This window comes from Clarias gariepinus, chromosome 11 (genome assembly GCF_024256425.1).
Source record: "Clarias gariepinus isolate MV-2021 ecotype Netherlands chromosome 11, CGAR_prim_01v2, whole genome shotgun sequence".
In the NCBI taxonomy this organism is placed as follows: Eukaryota; Metazoa; Chordata; class Actinopteri; order Siluriformes; family Clariidae; genus Clarias; species Clarias gariepinus.
Window position 1 is genome coordinate 24,777,978 of NC_071110.1, and position 10,691 is coordinate 24,788,668.

The 10,691-nt window shown below is 37.5% G+C and overlaps 1 long non-coding RNA gene across 2 annotated transcripts; it reads left to right on the forward strand.

The window, feature by feature from the left end:
- The first annotated feature begins 3,061 nt into the window (after positions 1-3,061).
- Positions 3,062-10,469, forward strand: LOC128532842 (uncharacterized). 2 transcript variants are annotated; one of them, XR_008361323.1, is made up of 3 exons: positions 3,062-3,128; positions 10,083-10,223; positions 10,324-10,469. It is a non-coding gene; the product is annotated as an uncharacterized LOC128532842 (long non-coding RNA). The 2 variants fall into 2 exon arrangements; XR_008361324.1 differs by having other exon boundaries at positions 10,109-10,223.
- Positions 10,470-10,691: the final 222 nt, after the last annotated feature.

Consider the following 10,691-nt stretch of genomic DNA (forward strand, 5'->3'; position numbering starts at 1 on the left):
GGCTATACCCCTCATTTAACAAAGCTAATCGATGCGGTATATATATATATATATACAAAGTATGCGGAAGACACCCAAATCCTTACAAAACAGAAATCAACTCGCGACAAACTTGGTTTATTCCAAAAAAAAAAAGGCAGGTACACTATGAAAACTCTACCTTCAAAGATGAATGGACAGATCAATGTATGTTTATTCTTCCTGTGGGAATTTTATATCCAGTTTTTTTCATATGTTCCAAAAACTGTGGTGCTAATAAGCAGTAAAGTGGAGCGCCACTATGAGATGGGTCGTTGGAGCAACAGTATCTGCAGCAATACAAAGAGCCCAGTGTTATGCGCTCAAATCGGAATGTTAAGTAAAAGCAATATTATGAACAGTTCCGTGTCGAATTAATAATCTACTTTAAAGTAATCTACTAAAAAGCTACTTGCTCAATGTCAACATATACCTTCACCAAAAAAAAAAAAGGTAAAACTGAATATTTTTATTGGGATTACTTATAACTAATATTTTTACTGCTGAAATCACACAAACATAACCTTGATAATTTATGATCCGAGTTACTTTTTTGATTTCTCATCTGTGATTTGCTCTCTGATTACGGAACAAAGAGTGTATTTGTTTGACGATGAAAGAAGTAAAACTTGCCGTAAACAAGGCGTAAGATACTTAACCTTACAAAATTTTATTTATTTGTATTAAAACAGTAACTTAGGTAGCGAGTTATGCTGTACAAAAAAACAGACCGACATGTATGTAGGTTTCATCCGGAAATAATAATATCACTGATAACATTTTTAACTTTAACTGTCAACATTTTCTGCTTGTGTCTACCTTTTGACTAAATGTGGTCGCCAAGTTAGCATCTACAGGAAAGAGGAATATATAAAAAATTTTTTTTAAATGTGTATCTGCGGTGTGAGCAAAAATGGATGCCCTAAAGTTTGGTGAAGATGGGTTACGAAGCATTTGGATATCTGTGAATAAAAGTTAAACCAATACTCAAAGGAAGTTAAAGGTTTCTAAAGAGAATCAATAATGGTGACAAGACATGGATTCATCACTATGAACCTAAGAGTAAATGGCAGAGTATGGAACTGAAACATCCCCAATCGTCGACAAAGAAAACAATTCCAAAGTCAACCATCAGCTGGAAAAGTGATGCTTACAGTTTTCTGGGATTCTCAGGAGCCGGCCTTGGAACATTATCAGGAAAAAAATTTAACAATCAACAGTGCATGTTACAGTAAGATGTTTATTGATGAGCTTAAGCTGAAACTTTGGATTAAATGCAGAGGACTGCTATTCAAGGGCGTTGTGATCTTGCATGATGATGCACGTTCGCGCACTTCTGCCCACACTGTTGACACCTGTTTGGTTCTCTAAAAGCAGCCCTATGAGGACAACGATTCACTTCTGATAAAGAGTTGAAGACAGCGATGGATTCATGACTCACAGCTCAACCTAAAATGTTTTTTGTTTTTTTATGGAATACAAATGATTGTTGATGATAGATGGACAAACTGTGTCGAAAAACAAAGAGATTATTTTAAAATTTTATATTTTTTTTCTTTTCTAAAATCTTAATTAAAATAAATTCTTCAAATGGAGTGCGGATAATTTTTGACTCACCCTCGCACGTCTTGTTGTGGTCAGGTGAGTCAGGTGAGTCCATGAAAGACCACAAGACTATCTTTGCCTCTAATTGAAATCGCTTGCTGACAGCTTTTACTGCATCTCCACATTATACAGGGCGGAGAAAATCAGGTACAGGCTGTTGGTCTTGTCTTTATACATTTCACTCAGACGCCAGGCTACATAGCAGTGTTCAGGGCGTGCTGACACACTGAAATGTAAAGTGTGTACATCTTCTTGATCAAGGATTTTGTCAATGCAATCTGTTGTTACTAACCAGCGGGCTAGACTGAAGAAAGCAATTTCAAGTACTTTCTTCGCTGTTAACACTCTTAGTTCAGTAGTCGCTCTGGCCCTTGGCAAAATGGGCAAATCAGTTTTAAGTCTCTGATATATTTAATATTTGTAGGACCTTTCATTGCTGTTTGAGCTACAGTGTCCAAGAAATGGCTTACACATAATAACTGTAAATGAAGCTGCGTCTGTTCAAGCAATGTCTGCACATACTGTACTCATGTCTTTCTACCATGACACTTGCTCAATCTGTTGCCATGACTACCATATTAGCTATGTCCAGTATTAGCCTGCAGAAAGCCAAGGATGGCTTCCACGATGGTTCCATAGACAAAAATTTTGATCAAGTCAAAAAACTATTGTGTTTCTTTAAACCACATTTTTATCAAATGCACCTCAATCAATGTAACATCAGTTAACGTCAGTAAATAGTTAATTTAAGTGTCCAAGTAAAGGGAGTATCTGCAATGGATTGGCACCCTGTCCAAGGTGTACTTGCTTTTTGCCCTAATTGACCCTGCACACAGGATAATCGGTATAGAAGATGAAAATGAAAATGAAGGGAGTGTGTAACCAATGTCATTTCCAAGTTCTTCTCTAAAATACAGTACCAGAATTGATTTAATAACAATCGTACAATGCACTGTGCATTCTGTATGTCCAATAATCATCCAAGGCATCGGCTGATGTGTGGCAGGAACGGTATCTTGCTATTCAGAGTTTACAGAATTCTCAAATGTCTCAAATATCTGCATTAGCTTCACTTCCTGGTGATATATTAAAAGGATGAATCATGAGAAGGCATAGCATCGCATCATCAGGCATGGTTCTTTTAATCTTGCAAGCTGGTCTGTATGTCAGTGCTGCAAAGTTTCAGTGAGCTTTTAGTGAACTTGCTAAATAAAAGAAGAAAATCTTTAGCGCCATTAACCGATGACTCAGGGAGTGGGCTTGTCTGTGAAGTAACATCCTCAATCTAGCCTATACAATGTTTTTGATCTCAAACTCACACCAAATATGTTCTCCTGCCAAAAACCACCCATCTGGGAACAAACCTGCCTAATCTGGCAACATCAAAGGAAATGTTATTTAAGGGCCAAGTCAGTCATGTGACCTCAACCCAATTGTGCACAAATAAAGGACAAGCTTGAAGACAGAAAGATGGCTGCAGTAACGTTATTTCAAAGCAGCTCAAGGTAGGAGAATTAGCATAGTGACTGAGATGGCCATGGGTAATAGACTTCAGGCAGTTTTTGCATGAAGGTATTAAAAACAATCTAAAAATTAGCACCCTATTCAGAGTGTACCCCGCCTTGTGTCCTAATTCTCCTGGTATAGACTACTGTATATATAGCCTACTGTATATAAACATTCATTTCACTTTTAGGAGGAGGAATGTAGGAATAGTGTTTAGTAAAAGTAGATGATCCGTCACCTGTAAAAGACTGACGCATGCAAAAGCAACTGCTATCTCGTTAAGGGTTTATATGACTGCATTTCATTTTATCTTTATACCTGTCCAGTGGGTGACCAGTTATCAAAATGCCATAATTGTTTCTTTTTAGGACCAATAAATGGATTGACTGAATTAATTAATTAATTAATGACCAAACAAACAAACAAACAAACAAACAAACAGACAGGTTTTGATATGGCCAGTAGGGGGCAGCCATAGTTTGCTTTCTGTTGAGAATCTCCCTGTACAAGTAAGACTCCTATTTGTTTAGGTGTTGTCTCTCTTTTAGAATATAGAATTATTGGACATCTTTCTTGCCTTGGGACATTATTACGAAAAATATTGTGAAATCCATCTCTTTTGTTCTTTGTGACCAAGAGCCAGGATTTACTGTGGTAGTTTTGGAGTACTTAAAACCTCATATCTCTGAGGGATAAGTGTGTAATGTTTTTTTTTAAATTTTTTTTTCCCTTACCATACAGTTTGTCTCCCACAAGGATAGGAATGTCTGAGCGATTTAACCTCCTGAGAACATCTGTGTGGTTTGTTGCCTTATATTAAAACCACATCGCAGGTCAGGAGCCAGAAACGCAAGGGAAGAAGGGGCAGTGTATAATTGATGGTTGTACTCAACACACTCACCTATTACCTAATTAAAGCTGGAAGGTTGGGTGATGACTGTCATTTCTTATCTCTATCTCTGCTCAAGCCTCATTAGAGCATTGCCCTGTTGGCCACTCGTGCTCCTCTTTTTCCCAAGGAGGGCATTTAGACGTTTAGTCCAAATTGTGTGTAACATGCAAATGATTTTTTTTTCGTATCACTGAGCTATCTTTATAGGTTGAATGGTGGATTTCCTGTCCAAGTTTCTTTTAACTTCCTTTTCTATTTATGCTTTAGTTGTATGGTTTTACCAACTGAAAACATTTTACATTTTAAACTATATGAGAGAATGTCCATTTTTTTCAAGTTTTTTTTTTTTTGTACCTCTATGGAATTTTAAATTTGTTTACCACAGCGTGTTTTCTTCTTCAGAGTCTCTAGACACACCTACATAGGCTAGTGGTTCCTTTAGAAGTCACATCTGAGCCATGCCAGGATGTTTGGGTTGTTAGAATTGTCCAAAATCTGCGCTGTGTGAGATCCAGTCTGTCTAAGCCACTTACCTGCATAAGTAAAAAAAAAATAAATAAAAAAATGCAGCGAGAGGACAGAACTGGTGCTGCTTCTGCTGTGTTTGTGTGTGTGTGTGAGAAAGAGAGAGGAAGAAAGAGAGATCAGTCCTCTGCTCTGCTTTTTCAGGGGCTTTGTGCAAACCTTGAGTCATAGAATGTCATGTTTACCAGTAAGGATTTGGTGTGTTTGCTCCTAATTTGCGCTTCAATTTTCTCCTCAAGACAAGTCGATGCTTCCAGCCCACTTTCAACCAACACAGCATGTTCCTGAAACTCTTTAGAACATCATTATGAGCAGCACAAAAAGCACACAAACGTATTTCCTGATTTCTCCTGTATGTGCATGGCTCTTGCATAACCGTTTAACAGTTATAGCATGCACAAAAATGAATTGATGATGAATTGAAGTGTGTCTGAGAGAGAAAGAAAGAGTGAGTGAGTGATGTGAAGCTAAGTCTATTTATTCTTCTGCTTGTAGTCACTGATGCTCACTTTATTTGCATTTACAGTCAATGATGCCTGCAAATATAGAGTGATTTGATAGACAAAATATAGAATTTCTTTTTTTTTTTTTTTTTCCCTGCTTGCCCAGCATCCTTCACGCAACAGTAATGGGGAATATTGATACTATCTGGCATGTAAGTATCACTGTCCTTGACAGCATCACATAAATCATGCATTCTGTTATGAGTAATTGGACAGAAGGAGGAGAACATACTGCAAAAGCTTAGTGCAGGCGTTGTGGGCTGGTCCAGTAATTTGCATTAACGTAGAGCTTGTAGCTTATGAGTACGAACACAGTCATGTATCATCAGTTGACATTTTTATGTTTTGACAAATTTTTTATCTCAAAAATTAGCCTTCACTCTAGGACAGAGCCTTTTAAACGCGACTGGCATGGCTTTATGTTATGTTACAACAAAGACAACAATGATTTTAGTTAACTATCTAATTACCCTCCAGCCTATTTTTGAGCACTTTATTATTAATGGGTTTTTAAGATTGCAGATCAGTATAGGGATTTTTTCCATAATGTCCCAGATGGCATAGATACAACATGAACGACAAATGTACACTACTTAGACAAAAAATAATAATTGCACACTATAATATTTAATTGGAAAACCTTTTGCTTTGAGTATTGCTATATCATTTTTAATAAGCTTATGCAATGTCAAAACATTTATTTCTGTGCAGAGTCACATTAATCTCTGTCCAAGGTATTTATGATGGGGGAGTCAAACCGCTCTGTAAAGTCTTCTCCAGCACAGACCAAAGATTCTCAATGGGGTTAAGATCTGGACTCAGTTGAGGCCAATCTTTGTGTGAAAAATGTCTCATGCTCCCTGGATCACTATTTCCCAGTTTGAGCCTGATGAATCCTGGCATTGTCATCAAGGAAGACAAAATCCATTGATGAAAAAAATCAGGTCATTTAGTACAGTATATTCAGATAGTCAGTTGACCTCATTTTTTTGGGCACATAACATTTCTGAACCTGGACCTGACTCAAAAGCAACCCCAAATTATAACACTGCCCCCACAAGTGTGTACAATATGCACTGATAGAGCCTTTTTTTCTAATAGCTTCACTAAAAAGTGGTTTTCTTAAGACTACTTGGCTCATGGCTTCAGACAGTTAATCAATTAATTGAATTCATATATATATATATATATATATATATATATATATATGTTTTTTTTTTTTTAATCCGGTCAGTGTATGGGGACACCAGAGACCCACATACTGTGTTCCAGCATGGCAATGCCCCATCCCTACAGCAACATTTAAAAATCTGTAGGAAAAAATCTTCCCAGATCAAAGAAGTAGGATAACATGGAATTTATTCATCATTCTGTATGGTTGTGACACTTTGGTGTCCCCAGTGTTGTCCATATGGTGTATTTGGATGCAATTTTTCAGAGTAGCATACAGTTGAGCTATGACAATTGAGGATTTGAACTTTACTTAATGACCCAGCGGAGAAAGCATACTGTAGCAATGCTGGGATTTAAACTCACAACCCACTGAGAAGTTGCTCAAAGCCTTAACCATTGAAATACTACTTTCCAATATATCATAATTTGATATTTAACCGCTAAAATGTACTGAAGTTTTGCCTGCATAAGAAAATGTCATGATTTCAAGCGAGATATTCTTTTAGAAATGCTATGGATATATTCTCTATTAGCTGGAATACATCCACTGTGATGGAGGCGCATACTCTGTCTGATTGCTTATTGCAATTGTTCTTTGATAGCAAACAAGGCATGCCATGTACATTTAGCTTGGGGCCAAGCTGATTGTTTCTTTTCTTCTGTAGACTCCTGGCTGACATTGGAATGTATTATGTATTTATACTACTTGAAATATATCCAAAATGATTTGCTTCAGCTGATAGGTGTGATTTTGTTCTTTTAGCACCTAAAGAAACATCAGTTTTATCTAGCTAGGGCACAGTAAGGGGTTAGTCTTTTGCATCTTTATGCACTTTAAACATAATAGACCTGTGCATGAATCCCCGTTTGAATAGTGTGCATGAATCCCCGTTTGACTGTGCTGTGCATGATGCTGCAAAAACTCATGAAACTACAAACGTTTGGAAACACTGGGAATAATCGTTCTTTCAGTTGTTTTGTTCATCTTCAGTAAGTACTTTATCCTGCTCGGGGTTACTGTAGAACCAGAATCATTCTCACAACCACTGTATGGGAATGCTATTGCGTGCTGATCACTTTATTGGCTTACAATGAACATGCACAAAAACTAATTCTATAGCACTTCAGCAGAAAAACCCTTGAAACTCATCAGGAACCCTTAAGCTGTGAGGTGTCAACTGTGAGGCCACTTCTGAAATAAATTTAGATAGTGGAAATAGGTCATTTTTATATACATAATTTGTATTTATTTGTAAATGTAAATTACTATATATATTTTTTTACTATACCATTTTATATTTTTGACAGTCCCAGGGGTTTGTGTTACTTTTATTTATTTATTTATATATATATTTACTTATTATATTGCTGACATAATACATGTCCCATAATATGGTATAGTGGTTGTTCTACCATGGAATATCCTTAAACTGGTACAGTACAAGTTCTACCACATCCCATAATATACCATGTTGTATAATTGACCATACTGTCAAAAATGTTATACATTCATGTACCATAATGATAATATAATACCACTGTGTATGTTGAAACTCCTAATAAAGTATTATATACAATAATATGGTACTGTACTATACCATACCAGTAGTAAGTATTATATCTAAAATGGTACAGTATGTGCAAACATATCATAATAGACACATGCTGAAGTTTGCTAGCTACTGTGGTTTCTAATAAGAACCATAGTGTTCACCGAAGTATTGAAGGACACATCATAGTACTGCCATGGTGCCTGCCATACTGTAGTAATCACTGGCATTCCATGGTAATATTATGGTACATTGTGATATGTACTATAGTTTACCATAGGAATATTACTTACAGTACGAGTGAGCTGCTTGGAGAATTCATGATAGACAGTGACTGATTTGTGCTACCTTTTTTATTTTTAGGTATATTTTCTGCACATTGTGTATGCATGGTGAAGAATGGATCCAATGTACTGTAAAAGAATGAATTTAAGAATGATATGACCTTTGCACCGAGTGATCCTCAGAGCCATCTAACTACCCTGAGATAGTGTGAGAAATCGATGACATGTTGGCTAGGTGCAGCACCGTGTAATTAGTGCGGAAGGAAGGGTTTGGATAATGCGCACATGTGCAAATCGGAGCACATAATTAAGCACACATACTGACCCCTGTGATGAATCATCCTCACAGCGAACAAGTCTCACCAGGTTGCCTTGGACGCAGAAGCATGGCCAAGATCTCATCAAGTTGCAAGTTGCAAATCAGACAACATGCTCTCCTTACAGCCTGTCTTCTACAATTCTTATGAGAACCCAAGTAGAAAGTGGAGATTTCTTTTTTAGATAAATTTCTGCCCGTCTTTATTTTTAAAGGCTGTTTTTTTTAAGGATTGAATTATTTCTTATCGTACAGTACCTGCCCATGATATTAGATAATAAACTTGTTCTGTAATCATGTAAGTAATTTAAACCACCATGACCCTGACCAGGTTGAAGCATTTGCTAAAATGGCTGAGTAAGTGTGACAAATGTCACCTGTACACTCCCAGGTTAATGACCATGGCGTTTCTTTCTCCAGCAAGGTTCATCTCTGATCGTCTATGTTAAATTGAATTCCACCCACTTTGGCAGTCTCTTGTCCTACACTGACACATCTGTTTAGAATTTGAATAGGTGGAATTATTTCTTTATCAGTGGAATGAATTGATTCTCTTAATAATCAGATCAGAAAGGGTAAATGAAGGAAAAATCCCTTTGTGTATGTTCAGAAACTACTGTAGCTCTAGTCCATTTCTGTGAATAAATAATTTACATAAATTTGATTGGACCTGTTACAGAAGTATTGATGACTAATTCTTAAAAAATATGGATCATTAAACTTATTTTTTTTCTTTCCTTTCACTGATAAGCTTACTCACTTACTCATATAAAGTCTATACTGCTTTATCCTGTATACTGGGTCACAGGGGGCCTAGAGCCCACCCCAGGGTACTTGAGGTGCTGTACACAGGGCACATACAAATGCTCACTCACATGCTCATTTACACTCTATGGGCAATTTGGAAATTAACGTAATCTGCATGTTTTGTTGGAGAAAACCGGAGTACCCGGAGGAAACCCACCAAGCACAGGGAAAACATCCGCCATGCACAAAGACCCGACGAGGGAATCAAACACGGACCCTGGAGGTGCAAGCCGACAGTGCTGCCGTGCCATCCCATTGACAAGCTCTGCTACTGTATTTTTTAAAAACTTGATTTAGTTGTTTGAGTTGATTCCCCTTGGGTTAGTTTGTCAGCTAGGAAAAGAGCAAGCTTAAACTTTGCTCATTGAGAGCTGTGACCGGTTTCCAAACACCTCCACTGATCAGAGAATGTAATCTGATCTACCCAAAGCAGTGTCAAAGAAGTTAGATCAATACCAAGCTTGGGCCAAGAATACTGTAGAGGGGAATCCTCAGCCAGCGATGGAAGTAGCTGACAAATTGAGATGAGATTGTATCCTGGATTTTGCCCTGGATCGGGTTCAACCTGGTTCTTTCTGTAAAACATTTGAACAGATTCATATCTTCTGAAGGAAAAAGGAATCTCCAATCGTGGACTTTTTTCTTATTTATAGCGACACATAAACCTTGCCAACAAAACCTTCTGTTGAGGTGGTTTGTATGTTTTATGAAATGTCTTTTCCTTAAAGGAAAACTCGACTATGACCTGGTGTGTTTAACGATTCTGGTCCTAATTTTTGGGGGGAGGTTGTGTCCTGGATAGAATTGCTAATGTAATTACAATTGGTGCTTAATAAGAGAAAGATATAACACTAGAGTCGCTGTTAGCTCTTAAAATAACAAGAGCACCTTTCTTGATTAAAGCTTTGGAAACTGATCTGTTTGAGCAGAGAGGACAGATGGGAAGGTGGGAGCTGGACAGACTGAAGCCTAACGCACTGCTTCATTCCTGTATTCACATAAAGATGAAGAAAGAGCTAGTGCCCATTGATGTCATTATCAAAGGTAATGTGGTTAATGGTTAACCAAAGTGAAAATGGATCATCATGTCACTCTCTCACTCACTCACTCACTCATCGTCTATACCGCTTTATCCTGTCTTCAGGGTCGTGGGGACCTGGAGCCTATCCCAGGAGACTTAGGGCACAAGGCGGGGTACATCCTGGAGAGGGGGCCAATCCATCATAGGGCACTTATCATGTCAATAAAAGAAAAAGAAAGTTAACTCAATTTGATTAATAAATGAATTTTGGAAGCCAATAAAGATTGCATTTTAATTATAAAGGTAAATATGCAGGTTATTTAGGCTGGGATTATCCTTCAAGAGGGGACACACATTTCTCGGGTGACTAAAGCTCCAATAATGTTCTCAGTTTTATATTCCACTTTCTGATTACATTTGATGGACCAAAGGCAGGCCTCATCCTGACATCTGGACCTCGAGTGAACTGTGAGTTTCCACATAGACAGGAG